This window comes from Microcaecilia unicolor, chromosome 3 (genome assembly GCF_901765095.1).
Source record: "Microcaecilia unicolor chromosome 3, aMicUni1.1, whole genome shotgun sequence".
In the NCBI taxonomy this organism is placed as follows: domain Eukaryota; kingdom Metazoa; phylum Chordata; class Amphibia; order Gymnophiona; family Siphonopidae; genus Microcaecilia; species Microcaecilia unicolor.
In genome coordinates, this window is record NC_044033.1 from 132,995,673 (window position 1) to 133,010,117 (window position 14,445).

General features: G+C 41.9%; 1 long non-coding RNA gene across 1 annotated transcript in view; it reads right to left on the reverse strand.

Moving 5' to 3' along the window:
- Positions 1 to 13,605, reverse strand: part of LOC115464844 — a 38,827-nt gene extending 25,222 nt beyond the window's left edge. The window contains exon 1 of the long non-coding RNA XR_003941276.1: positions 13,548 to 13,605. This is a non-coding gene — a long non-coding RNA (uncharacterized LOC115464844). The remainder of the gene's footprint in view (positions 1 to 13,547) is intronic.
- Positions 13,606 to 14,445: the final 840 nt, after the last annotated feature.

Genomic DNA, 14,445 nt, shown 5'->3' on the forward strand with positions numbered 1-14,445 from the left:
GGCCCTATTCAAATCCAGGCAAAACCCCCCAATTTTGATGCCACTTTTAACTCTTAACCTCTTATTTTTACCTGTTGAATACCCACGTTGTTTTAATCATTTTCATAATAAATAGTAACTCCTTAAGCCATTGTTTATCCTGTTTCTGTAATAGATTGTAAGATCTGTCAAATAAGGGCTGTCTCTTATGTGCTTGCATACAGTGCTGTACGTGTCTAGCAGCACTATAGAATTGATAAGTTAAAGTAGTAAAAAGGGTGAACCTTAAACACGTATTGATTCTATAAGCAAATCTACCCAGCAATCCAAAATCCATCACTACACACTCTCTAGGGGTCTCTGGCTTAAAAAAGGAAGGGTAGATCCATTGCAACCATCCAAGAAGGGGGATGCTATAACCAAATGGTACACACCTCAAATGGTGCACTGAGTTGGTATAGTCCTGAATGCATCCTTATATACGTGAATATAAAAATGGACATTTGGATTTCATTGTGTATGTGTGTAGCCCCCCCCCCCCCCCCCCAATCAGCATCATTTCCACAGCTATTCTACTATTTTTTTTTTCATTGTGAATTAGGAATGCACGTTCACTAATGATTTTGACTGATCAGCTGGAGAAATTTAGATAAATGTGGCTCTTTGGGAACTGCAGCTGCTGTTCCTATCAGTGCTTTGATGCAATTCATCATGCAAATGTGCTGGCTACAGAACATTGCTCTAGCTTCTCGTTCCTTTTGGTCATTAATCGTAACATTATGAATCCATTTTTAATCATTAAATCTTTTGGATTTCCCCAAATTTATTTACCAGTATTATAATGTTATAATGCTTAATGTTTTATTCCACACTTTAATATTAAGTTATATTTATATTTGTGTGGGTAATGAATTCAGGGTTCCATGCAACACATATGGGTTAATTTTCACAGATCTACTCAAAAGAGGATAGCCAGCAAATCAGCTAAATGTAGCTGGTTATCTTTAGCTAAATTTTCAGCTGAACCTGTTCAGCAGTGGCGTACCAAGGGGGGAGGCGGTGGGGGCGGTCCGCCCCAGGTACACGCCGCTGGGGGGTGCCGCGGCGCGCGCCTGCTGCGAGAGTTTGCTAACTTCTCTCGTTCGCTGCAGCTCCCTCTGCCCCGGAACAAGTTACTTCCTGTTCCGGGGCAGAGGGAGCTGCAGCGAACGAGCAAAGTTAGTAAACTTGCAGCACGCATGCGCTGCGGCACCCCCCCCCCCCAGCGGCATGCACCCGGGAGGCTCTTTTGCGGGGGGGTCTTTCGCCAGGGAGGGTCCGCGCTGCATGGGGGGGGCGCTGCACCCGGGGGGGGGGGGCGCTGCACCCGGGGGGCGGGGCACTGCCCCGGGTGTCCGCCCCCCTAGGAACGCCATTGCTGTTCAGCTAAGTTTTCATTAGAAACATTTCTTAATCCAAGCACTCATTATTTTACTGGCTAGATTTAGGACAACTATGTGTGTGACCTCAGGTTAGCTGCTGGTTGGCTAGTACTGAGTATCAAAGCTAACCAGTTGAGTCATAAACACTGTGAGAATGCCTGATACCACCCATCTTCCTCCTTCTCACCCAGAATTCTCTTTGCTTCCCCAGACCAAGTTCTAATTTGAGCCTTAATGGAAACAATCTTGATAAAGCTTCCAGGTTGGGGAGGATGCTGGGAACTTGCTCAGGTTATTGGGTGAACTATGTAACCTTTGGTATAGTCTGTAGCCACCTTTGACTACATGGATCAACCTCCCCACGATAACTTTGATTACACTGGTTAGTTAGTTAGCACTAAATTGTTACAAATATTAACTGTTTGTATCATGCTTTGCATTTTAGAGAAAAAGACAGAACATGGCTTAAGCCAGTCACTCATAGTAGCATCCTGGTGGCCCAGTACCTAAGTCACAGCCTCATAAGTGTTGCTGTACTTGGACAGACTGAAGGTCCATCATGCCCAGTATCCTGTTTCCAACAGTGGCCAACGCAGGTCACAAGAACCTGGCAAGATCCCAAAACAGTACAATACATTTTATGCTGCTTATCCCAGAAATAAGCAGTGGATTTTTCCAAGTCCATTTTATAATGGCTTATGGACTTTTCTTTTAGGAAGCCATCCAAACCTTTTTTAAACCCTGCTAAGCTAACTGCTTTTAACACATTCTCTGGGCAACGATTCCTGTGGCCCTGTAATGAAGACTGCACAGACAACGGGCAGGCGATTCTGCGCAAGAACCACCACAGCCTCACTAGTATCATACTAAACATAGTAAATGTCAGCCGAAAAGGACCTGTATGGTCCATCCAGTCTGCCCAAAAGTGACCAGAGTTGTTCATGATTAAATACTACATCATAAACAAGCGTCAACAACTGGCCTTGCCAACCGCATATGTGCAGTTATATGATAAAATCTTGAAATATAATACCACAATACTTTGCTTCCAACCCCTAAAATGTCTTCCCCTCCTCCATCACATCATTTAGCCTAGTACCATTGGAAATGACGGCAGATAAAGACCTGAACGGTCCACAGTCTGCCCAACTAATTTACTTGCTAATATCATCTTCCCCTCCCCCCATAGAGATACGCCGCCCCTGCATTATAACATATGCTTTGAATGTGATGTGATATGTGCATACTTAATTTCTAGTTCTCCCTGTGAATTTTGGGGCTCAGACCATAGAAGTCTTCCCCGCACCAGTTCTACTATAGAATAGCAGAGTAATAAAGCTCTGTTTCACTCAATGGTATGTATAACTATCCCAGCTAATGAGATGGACACAGAGGTGTTGCAGTCCGGATATACCACAAACATTTTGCAATCCTTGGAATTCTCCCATTACCCTCTCAACCCCCAAATTTAGTGTTTCAGGTAAAGGCCTATTAGACTTGTGCAGAAATCTAGGTCCAGTTCTCACAAAGAATCAATTCTGATTTTCTGACTTGAACGTATAGAGGTATAGACATTTAAAACTTGTTTGACCACTAGTATTTTACTTTGTATTAAAAGATATGTATTTTTTCTTTAGATTTCCTTTCCCACTTTTTTTTTAATGTCAAGCTATTTTGCTTACACGTACTCAGCCTGCATTTTCTTTCTCCTCAATCATGTAGTGGTGTGCTAGCAACTCACCAACAATCCTAGGCACATCTTAAAGAACCTTTACCTAAAACGTGAACAGCAAGACAGCTTTACTTTTTATGTTTCAATAATTTCAGTAGACACAGAAATTTTTTTTTTAAAAAGCACAGCTATTCATAATGCTGTACTGTTTTTCTTGACACAGGATATTTTAAAAATAACCTTGAACAGGTCATGCCATACTCTCCACCAGAAAATCAAGATGTACTTCAAAGTAATGCATTATAGAAACCAAGTAATAAAGAACATGCACAGCACATTTGAACCAAGAAGCAGGAGAGAGATTTAACATAGAGTGGGCCTGATGTTCTCATATGTGCATTCAACATATCCACAAACTCGAAGATTCTATATGAAATGCCTGCTTCTACATCTGTTTCCAATGCCATAGTCCAAACTGTTGTTCCCCTTCTATAATTATTTTCATGCCTTGCAAAATTTGAATTATGTCCTTATCACAGACCTCATTAATAAAAATGACAAAATTATATTATAAAAAGCTATCTTGCTCTAGCATCCGCAGAAACCAGCTGTCTGATACTTAACCACTGCATTGGAAGTCATTATTCAATGCTAATCAGTGTGTACTGAATTGCCACTTCTAATTTGTTTGAGATGTCCTGAATACTGTTGCATTAGCACAGAATTAGCACAAAGGGAGTATATATACACTGCACTCCATACATTGATATAGACCTGCTTTACCACTTCTGTATTGAAGAGAAAAATCCAGATTTATAATAATATTTAGTTATTGTTTCCTCTAGCCTGTATATTAATACATCTTGCCAATAGTAAAGCCACACAAAGAGATTCATATGGTAATGTATTTACATTGTTTCTTATAGGGATGGGCTGTAATTTGTGACAAAATGTTGCTCGCCATTAATAATGTGCTTTCTTCTTAGGGAGTGTGCAACTGTCCCCCGAATTGTATATATTGTGCTTTAATTTTCATGCAGAAATCAAAGCGTATTCTACAGCACTGCACGGAACTTAATTGGTTAACTGGTTGAACAGCATTGTCAATTGGATGTTAACAAACAATTATCAGTACTAATTGGCATTAAGATTTATGCACACAACTCGTTAAGTGCATTCTGTAATATGGTGCACATAAATTCTAAGTCGCACAGTTGAAAAAGGGGGCATAGTAAAACATGGTCTAAACAGACGTCACCAAATTTGGTCACGTGGAGAGCGCTCGGTGTATTCTAAATACCGTGTGGAAATTTAAGCCTATTCTGTGAAATGTAGGCATACTTTAGAGAATACGCCTAGGTGTATTTTTTATCGCACAGATTTTTCAGGTGCCATATATAGAATCTAGCCCTATATACAAAGAAGCCACACTCTTTTCCAAAAGTACATGCGTGCTCATGAATGCAAAATAGTTCACACATGTGTACAATATCAGGAAAGAATGCGCTCTCTTTGCACATAGGGCTAGATTTAAATGAATCGAAGAAACATTTTCTTCATTCAATGTGTAATTAAACTCTGGAATTTGTTGCAAGAGAATGTGGTAAAGGTGGTTAGCTAACAGGGGTTTAAAAAGGATTTGGATGGCTTCTAAAGGAAAAGTCCATAGGCCATTATTAAAATGGACTTGGGGAAGCTCCACTGCTTATTTCTGGGATAAGCAGCATAAAATGTTTTGTAACTTTCTGGGATCTTGCTGGGTATTTGTGACCTGGATTGGCCACTGTTGGAAAAGGATGCTGAGCTTGATGGACCTTTGGTCTGTCCCAGTATGCCAATACTTATGTACTGAACTTGTGGTGAATAACCCAGTTTAACAGTAGCCTGTGTTCACCTATCACCTTAATGGTTTTCCACATTTGAAATTGCCCTGAGTCCAATATTCAGATAACAGTTATATGTTTTTCACTAGCAGCTGGTGAATAAATAACTTCATTATGCTTGGATTTTGTGACCATATATAGATAGTATTAGGCCCAAAATCCATCTGAATTGCTTCATACTATCTGTAAAGTCTAGGGACAGTTGAAGGGGGAACAAGGACAGTTGGGAAACTTGCATGTGGACATTAATGGCACCAGTGAAATTGTGGCCATTTTCCAGCTGCGCTAAAGTGGCTGCAGCGTGTGAGGAAACCTATGCTCTAACAACAGTGCCAGCTACGTTTTGGCACAACTTAGTAACAGGGGCCCCCTACTGGTACTAACATATCCCCTACATGGGGGGGGGGGAGGGGAATGAATAAAGGCAAAGTTCTGGTGTTCCACTAGGATCTATTTTGTTCCTCATGCTATTCAATATTTTCCTTGCACCTCTCCTCACTCTTGCCCAATCTCTTGGGTTTACAGCCTACGTCTACGCAGATGACGTCCAGCTGCTACATGCACAAAATATTCAAATGATTCATACCATCAACCACAATTTGATACAATTAACCGACTGGCTGCAAAATAACAGGTTAGTTCGCAATCCATATAAATCCAGATGTGTCTATTTTCAAACACTCCTAATATTGCATTACCCCAGCCCCTTTTGGTTTGTTCAGTGCCGGGTCCCCAACACCATTCTGATTAGGCTTTATGCTTATAGATCTAGGAAGTTCTATGTGGAAAGTCCTAAGCTATGGAATGTTATTCCTGAGGGTTTGTACAATGCGGTAAATTACCTACAGTTCTGTAAGCTACTTAAGGCACATCTGTTTCAACAAGCTTTTCAAATTTCTGGTGTCATAATTTAAAGAAATACCTTATAAGGCAGAATAATTTGTGTTTTGATTTCATTCTCCCCAATATTCAAAAGAATTTCACCACCCAGGATCATCACCTGGCCAGTTAAATGTCCCATAACTGACTATCTGGCGATATTCATTGGGGGATAGCTAGCTACCTCCCATTGAATATCACTGGTTAGCGGCTAGTAGATAGCCAGTTATATCGGCTGACATAGAGGGGCATAATCGAACGTCGCCAGCGAAATAGATCACTGGCGATCTATTTTGGCAGCGGCACAACAGCTGGCCGGAACCGTATTATCGAAAAAAATGGCCGGCCATCTTTTTTTTCGATAATACAGTTTAGCCCGGCCAAATGCCAGAGTTCGCCGGGTTTGAGATTGTCGGTTTTGTTTTTCAGCGATAATGGAAAAAAAAAATGCTGGCCATCTCAAACCCGGCGAAATCCAAGGCATTGGTCATGGGAGGAGCCAGCATTTGTAGTGCACTGGTCCCCCTGACATGCCAGGACACCAACCGGGCACCCTAGGGGGCACTTCTAAAATTTTTTAAAAATATACAAATAGCTCCCAGGTGCATAGCTCCCTTACCTTGGGTACTGAGCCCCCCAAATCCCCCCAAAACCCACTCCCCACAATTCTACACCATTACCATAGCCCTTATGGGTGAAGGGGGGCACCTACATGTGGGTACAATGGGTTTTGGGGGGTTTGGAGGGGTCAACACTTAGCACCACAAGTGTAACAGGTAGGGGGGATGGACCTGGGTCTGCCTGCCTAGAGTGCACTGCACCCATTAAAAACTGCTCCAGGGACCTGCATACTGCTGTCAGGGAGCTGGATATGACTTTTCAGGCTGGCATAGAGGCTGGCAAAAAAGTGTTTATTTTTATTTTTTTTTACTGTGGGAGGGGGTTGGTGACCACTGGGGGAGTATGGGGAGGTCATCCCCCCATTTCCCTCTGGTGGTCATCTGGTCAATTGAGGCACCTTTTTGAGGCTTGGTTGTGAAAATTAAAGGGCCAAGTAAACTCGGCGAATACTGATGAATGCCGCTTTTGTTTTTTTCCATTATTCGCAAAGCCGGGCCATCTGTTAACCACGCCCATGCCCACCCATGTCCCACCTCGCTTCGCTGCCGACACGCCCCCTTGAACTTTTTGCCGGCGCGGCGACGGGACGGGAAAGCGGCGTGGTGTCAAAAATGCTGCTTTCAATTATACCAATTTCGCAGCTTTTGCGAAATCGCCAGCCATCTCCCGATTTATGTCAGAAGATGGCCAGCGATCACTTTCGAAATAAGCCTGATAACTAACTATCTGCCGATTTTCAGCCCCACTTCAGTGGCTATATTTGGCTGTGTGAACACGTGGGATATCTTTGGCTGGTTAGAAGATAATTGGCTATCTTCTAATTGCCCCAAAATATACCAGATAATCAACGCCGGTCACCGGAAACGGCCCAGCATTGAATATCCAGATAGCAATGACCTACGGGAGTTAACTGGGCTAACTCCCACGGTATGAATATCAGCCCCATTATTTTTATTGGTTTTGTTTTATCTTTCTTATGTAACTGTCTTATTTTTATTATGAATATTAAATTGTGAACTGCCTAGTACCCTGGGCAGTGTGGTGTTGAAGCTGTGGAAATAAATAAATACATAAACCCGTAATTCATGTTTTCTCCTGTTTCAGTTTAAATAAGAGATGAAACGAATCACTAGTACAGACTCATTTCTATGAATATTTAAGATATATTTATAACCTCACATATTTTGTCTTCATGTTCATATTTATTAAAATTGGGAATACTTTTATTCTTTGATTCATATTTCTGAAAATCTGTGAAATGTTGGCTGTGGCTTCTGTTTTAACTTTCCCTGGTTTCCAGACAAAAGAAAGAGCTTGACAGGGTGGCTGAGAGGTAGTAACAAGAAACTGTCACTGAGATGACTAATTCTTTCCTTAGGATGATTTCAGCAGACAGTTGGGATAAAAGCATGATTAAGAAAGGGGAGGGAAATCACTCCTTCAAATCCAGATATATGGTTCTTTTTTAATTTAATTTTACTTTTACATTTCACATTCACATATATTTTCCTAAAGGAAACATGAAGCACCACAAAGAATTCACACAGATCAAAATAAAATTTCGAAAAAGGGAAATTTTCAAATAACAAGGCAACCCCCCCCCCCCCCTCAAACAAACAGCAAACGTAGCATATCCCCTACATGGGGGAGGGGGGAAGAGATGAAAAAGGCAAAGTTCTGGTGTTCCACTAAGATCTATTTTGTTCCTCATGCTATTCAATATTTTCATTGCACCTCTCCTTACTCTTGCCCAATCTCTTGGGTTTACAGCCTACGTCTACACAGATGACATCCAGCTGCTACATGCTCTGAATGCCCAAAATATTCAAATGATTCATACCATCAACCACAAATCAACCTATGCATCCAGCTTTTCCTACATAAGCACACAACTATGGAACGCATTACCAAAAGCCGTGAAAACAACTTATGATCACCTAAACTTCCAGAAATCATTAAAAACTAACCTGTTCAAAAAGGCATACCCTACCGACCCAACTTAAATGCCTGTACCCTCCAAAACAACGAAACCAAAGCTCGTAATGAACATATAATAACTCTTCCTCTCTATGAATCTCTTCCTCTCTACGATTCTCTAATGTGTCTGTACACATGAACCTTATTCTACCACAACATTACTGTATTTGTTCATACCGGAATTGGTGAACGCCTTTACAGTACTATGTAAGCCACATTGATCATGCAAATAGGTGGGAAAATGTGGAATTCAAATGTAATAAATAAATAAATAAATAAATAAAACTTGATGCATTTAATCAACAGGCTGCAAAATAACAGGTTAGTTCTCAATCCAGATAAATCCAGATGTGTCTTATTTTCAAACACTCCTAATATTGCATTACCCCAGTCCCTTTTGGTTTGTTCAGTGCCGGTTCCCCAACACCCTACTGCAAAGATCCTAGGCATAATTCTAGACAAAACACTTTCCTTTCATCCACAAATCACCGCTATTGTTCGGCAGGCACCATTACTCGACCCTGTGTAATCATTTGTGCAGCAAGTCAATTCTTTAACCAAAAAAGTTTTGGAAGCTAAAACAATTAAGATGAATTTGAAAAAATCTCTCTTTCAATTAATTTGGTTTAGTAGTACAAGCATTAGGTCTAATTCAGCGTGACTACTGTACATGTTGTATGTTGGTTGTTCAAGGCTAGTAGTTTGTCATTTACAGGCACACCAAAATATGGCAGTGAGATTGATCTGTCAGGCTTTGAAATGGGATACCATAGTTCCTTTGTTAAGGCAATAACATTGGCTTCCTATGGAGGCAAGATCATTGTGTGTGGGTCTACATTGTGCTAAATGGGTTATCTCCTTCATCATTAATGTCTTTAGTATCATCCTCTACATTGCGAAAGGGCCTTCAAGCAAAGAGTCAATTAAAACTTAACTTTCCCTCAATGTTAAGGGTGAAATATAAGCAAGTACATACTCCCCGGGATTCTATACATCGCACCTTAATTTCTGTGTGGAAATCGACGCGTATTCTATAACAATGCATATAACTTAGGGACCCTTTTACTAAGCTGCATAAGCATCTATGCACGCCCAAAGCTTGGCAAAATGGAATTACTGCCCGGCTACTATCCAGCTTACTTTCGAACGAGAAGGCCGGCCATCTTCCGACGCAAATCGAGAGATGGCTGTCCTTCTCCTAAAGCTGGCCAAATCGGTATAATCGAAAGCTGATTTTGGCCGGCTTCAACTGCTTTCCGTCACAGGGCCGGCCAAAGTTCAAGGGGGCATGTCGGCAGGGTAGCGAAGGCGGGAGAGGGGCGGGATGGGGGCGTGCTTTCAGATGGCTGGCTTTGCCCAATAATGGAAAAAAGAAGGGTGTACCTGGCGAGAATTTGGCCCACTCAATTTGGTCCCTTTTTTTCAGGTCCAAGTCCCAAAAAAGTGCCTGAACTGACCAGATGACCACTAGAGGGAATCGGGGATCATCTCCCCTGACTCCTCCAGTGGTCACTAACCACCTCCCACCCTAAAAAAAAGCAACTTTAAAAACTTTTTTTGCCAGCCTCAAATGTCATACTCAGGTCCATCGCAGCAGTATACAGGTCCCTGCAGCAGTTTTGGTGGGTACAGTGGACTTCAGGCAGGCGGACCCAAGCCCATTCCCCCCCTACCTGTTACACGTGGTAAATTGGAGCCCTCCAACCCCCCCCAAACCCATTGTCCCACATGTAGGTGCCCCCCTTCACCCATAAGGGCTATGGTCATGGTGTAGAGTGTGGGGAGTGGGATTTGGGGGGATTTGGGGGGCTCAGCACCCAAGGTAAGGGAGCTATGCACCTGGGAGCTATTTTTATTTTATTTTTTTAATTTTAGAAGTGCCCCCTAGGGTGCCCGGTTGGTGTCCTGGCATGTCAGGGGGACCAGTGCACTACAATGCTGGCTCACCCGTGACCAAATGCCTTGGATTTGGCAGGGTTTGAGGTGTGGCCCTTGCCAAAACAGGAAAAAAATAACATTTGTTGACCCATAAAAGTCTTTGTAATGGAAAGATAGACTCAGCATCCAGTTTTTGTCTGGCTCCGAGACAAAGGCAATTATCAAAGTCACCTATCATGAAATACCAAGTCGAGAGTTCTCCAAAAAGTTAGTTGCTGCAGTAAAAAATGGCCTTAGGATACCCTTACACTGGGTTTTTCCTGCATAATAAGACCATTTTTACTGTAGCCATAAAATGACTGGTTTTCTAGTTTTTATGTATTACTGGCCTTGCACTAATGTTGCCATTAAAATAATTACCACGTGAGCACTTACCGACACCCATTTTGTAGGTGGTAAGGGATCATGTAGTATTCCCACTCTCTGCTCTCTGACATGCCCCCTCCAAAAAAATATAAACATTTTTTAGTACACTAATTTGGCAGTTACTGCAGGATGCCTGAGTGTGTCCCATGGTATACTATTTTAAACTCCATTAGGCATTCATTAGAGCCTAAAACAGCTTAGTAAATGGGCCCCATAGTTAAGTAGAAGGGGTTTTTGGGGGGTTGTTTATATATTTCAAAAGTTTTGATGATTTATATAAATAAGAGGGGGCTTTTGGGGGGGGGGGGGGAATCAATGAATGTAAAAGAAGAATTGGTCTACTACTGTATTTGAGAAAGCTTAATTTCTGAGGTCCTTTTCTCCTCTTTAATTATTTAGGGGTCTTTTTACTAAACTGCACTAAGAAATGAACTTAGTGTGTCCTTATGTGCAGACCTCAAAGTGGGAGGGGGCAAGAGCCCAAAGTGGAGGGCACATTTTGGTCCGCCACCCCACCCCCCCCCCCCCCCCCCCCATCGCTGCCTTGCCACTCCCCACCCAACCCTCGCCAGCTGAAGCCTTTGTCCAACGCTGTTCTCTGGTGCCACCGCATTGCCTGCCTTGCTCTCTCTTCCCCTCACGTCCGGCACACTCATTTTAATGAAACTGAGCATGCATCCACACCCAGTCTCTGCCCCAACACACTTCCTCCAAAAGAAGTAAAGTTCACGGGCTTAGCGTGTTCAGATGCTAAAACTAGCATTGAAAACTTTAGCATCCAAGTTAGTCATTTTTGCTGCATTAGGTGCATATTGGCACCTAACACAGCCTAGTAAAAGGACCCCTTAGAGCATTGTGAGAAAATAGTGGGACATTTATTGAAGATTTTTTGAGTTGCATCTACGTTATTTCAAAACTTACAACTGGCATAGCAGTTCATACATCTTTGCCTACCTCTGATTGCATTATACAAGCTAAGATTTTCCAACATTTTCATTTTATGGTGTATAGCTTCTTTGTTCCTTATAAGCGCTGAACAGAATGCTCCAAGCTAAGTTACAGCAATTGCTGATTCACATATCTGATCCATTCCTCGTGCTTCCCCAAAGCATCTCTATGGACATTAACTTGATGCTGGAGCAAATTAGAAGACTCAGTACCATGATGTTCAAAACCATTTAACCAGCCAAGAATGGCACCTGGCCGGTTAAATGGTACTTACTTGACTATCAGTCGATATTCACGGGAGATTTCCAGGCAGTGGATAGCGGCTGGCCAGTTATATCCCCGGGCAGTGGATAGCGGCTAGCTGGCTATATCACATGATATAACTGGCTAGCCGGGAATATTCAACACTGGTTAAGTGGCTAAATGTGGCCACGTGAATAGCTGGTACATCTTTGGCCAGTTTGAACTTAACCGGCCAACACTGAATATCGGCTTGGCTGGCTAAGTTGGAACCGGCCAAATATAAACCTGATATTCAATGCCGTTCACTGGAAATGGCCTGACATTGAATATCCGGACTCAGCTAACTCTCACGGTCTGAATATCGGGCCCAATAACTTTATCCAATTGAGGCAATGTAGACTAACTATGGCTTTTTACATCTCTCTCAAGGAGAGCCTATTGTTATTCTAAATGATGAAAAACATCTCTTAGCATCTTGATTCACTGTGCTAATCCCAGAAATACTAACAGTCATCAGGGCAGCTTCTTCCAACAGTCCTTCCCCAAAGCCCAGATGACTAGCAGAGATGACTTAGTCGGAGAGACGGGGGAGGGGTCCTGCAAATCAGATCCAGTGGTAAAAGTAGTGTGGTTGCTATGTTAGTCCATTTTAAATACAATAAATAGAAATAATTTTAAAAAGAATATAATAAGGTACCCTTTTTTTAATGGACTAACAATTCATTTGAAAAGCTTTTGAAGGCCAGAACCTTCTTCTTTAGGTCAGGACAAATTTAACAGAGCTTCCCACATAACACATGGGTCTCAGCTCCTCCGCAAATCTTTCACTTCTGGCTATACTGGGATTCTCATACTGCTTCGGAGAAAATGAGAACTAGTTGAGTTCGCACTAGTCAAGTGCTCCTTATTGCATATGCTCATAGAAGCTCCACTTCCAGATGTGGACACTATAAAGGCTTCAATGGTCTGTTCCAGAAATCCAGGACTGATCCCAAGGTTCAGGACCTTACCTTGTACTATGACATAACAGTTAGGCGCAGGTTCAGCAGCAGCAGATTAAAAAACCATGAGCAAACAACTTCAGGTCAGCTCAAGTTGCCATCTTGCTTTTTCCCCTACCAGATGTAGTTCTGAATGAGAACTATATTCTGACAAAGACTTTTTGACGGAATAAGTTAGACTAATTTTGGAAAAACCAAACACTAAAGATGAGACTGCTGCCTTACAAGCATGAATCCCAGAAGCAGTATAATGACAAAAAAATTTATATTTCTTTCTATTATGAAACTATGGATGCTGCCTCATTCTTTATTTTAAATTTAAACCAAAATAGAAAAGAGTGAAAAAAGATCTACAGAATGTATTCTAAAAATGAAAGTTAATATGCTTTCTGATTGGTTTGCTATTTTATTTTCCAGGGTCACAGTTTAAAGAGGTTATGAGCAGAGAGGAAGTACACTGAAAATCCAATAAATAAAAACAAACCCACTAAAAATATCAAGCTCTTAGATGCCCTACCATGTAAACATTTACACACTGTAAGGTATTAAAAAATAAATACCTTGTGATCTAGATAAAGACTGCAATTAGAACAGAAAGTACAAGCTGAAAAATACATACTTCCAGTGTGAGAAAATAGCATGCTTCCCCTTCCTCCATTTGCAAACTCAGGTGTGTCTGTATGGGGGAAAAGACATAAGAACCCTTTTACCCAACTGCAGTAAAAAGTACTACTACTACTACTACTTAACATTTCTAAAGCGCTACTAGGGTTACGCAGCGCTGTACAATTTAACATAAAAGGACAGGCCCTGCTCAAAGAGCTTACAATCTAAAGGACAAGTGAGTAGACAATACGATAGGGGCAGTCAAATTGGGGCAGTCCGGATATCCTGAAGGTAAGAGTTAGGTGCCGAAGGCAGCATTGAAGAGGTGGGCCTTAAGCAGAGACTTGAAGATGGGCAGGGAGGGGGCTTGACGTAAGGTGGACTTACGTAAAGTGGACTTAGCGTGTCATTCCCGTGCGCTAAGACCATTTTTCTGCATTTGTAAAATGGCTGCTTTTTCTATTTTTTGAATAATGGCCACATGCTAATTTTCTCATTAGCGCATGAGCCCCTGCCACCACCAATTTTGTTGGCAGTAGGCACTCACACACTAATCACATACTAATTGATTAGTATGCAGCAATGTAGCTGTGCTAACTGATTAGTACAGAGCATACTTACTCCGCTCCTCACCCGCCTGTCATTTTAAGTGACTTTTGTGCTCCAAAAGTCTTGTCTTAACAGCTCATAAGGTCTTGCCCACATATACTAAACCACAAGAGCACCAGATGGAATAAACCACCTTAGTGGAAATGCAAGAAGTGGACATTCTCAATTTGACCACATGATTGTTGAGCACTAACTCAGAGCCAGAAAAAGAGATCACACACAAGCTGCACCAAGTGGCAGGAGATACAAGCTCGCTTGGCAAATAGGAGGGAACCAGAAGATCCTTCAAATTCTTCCCACAA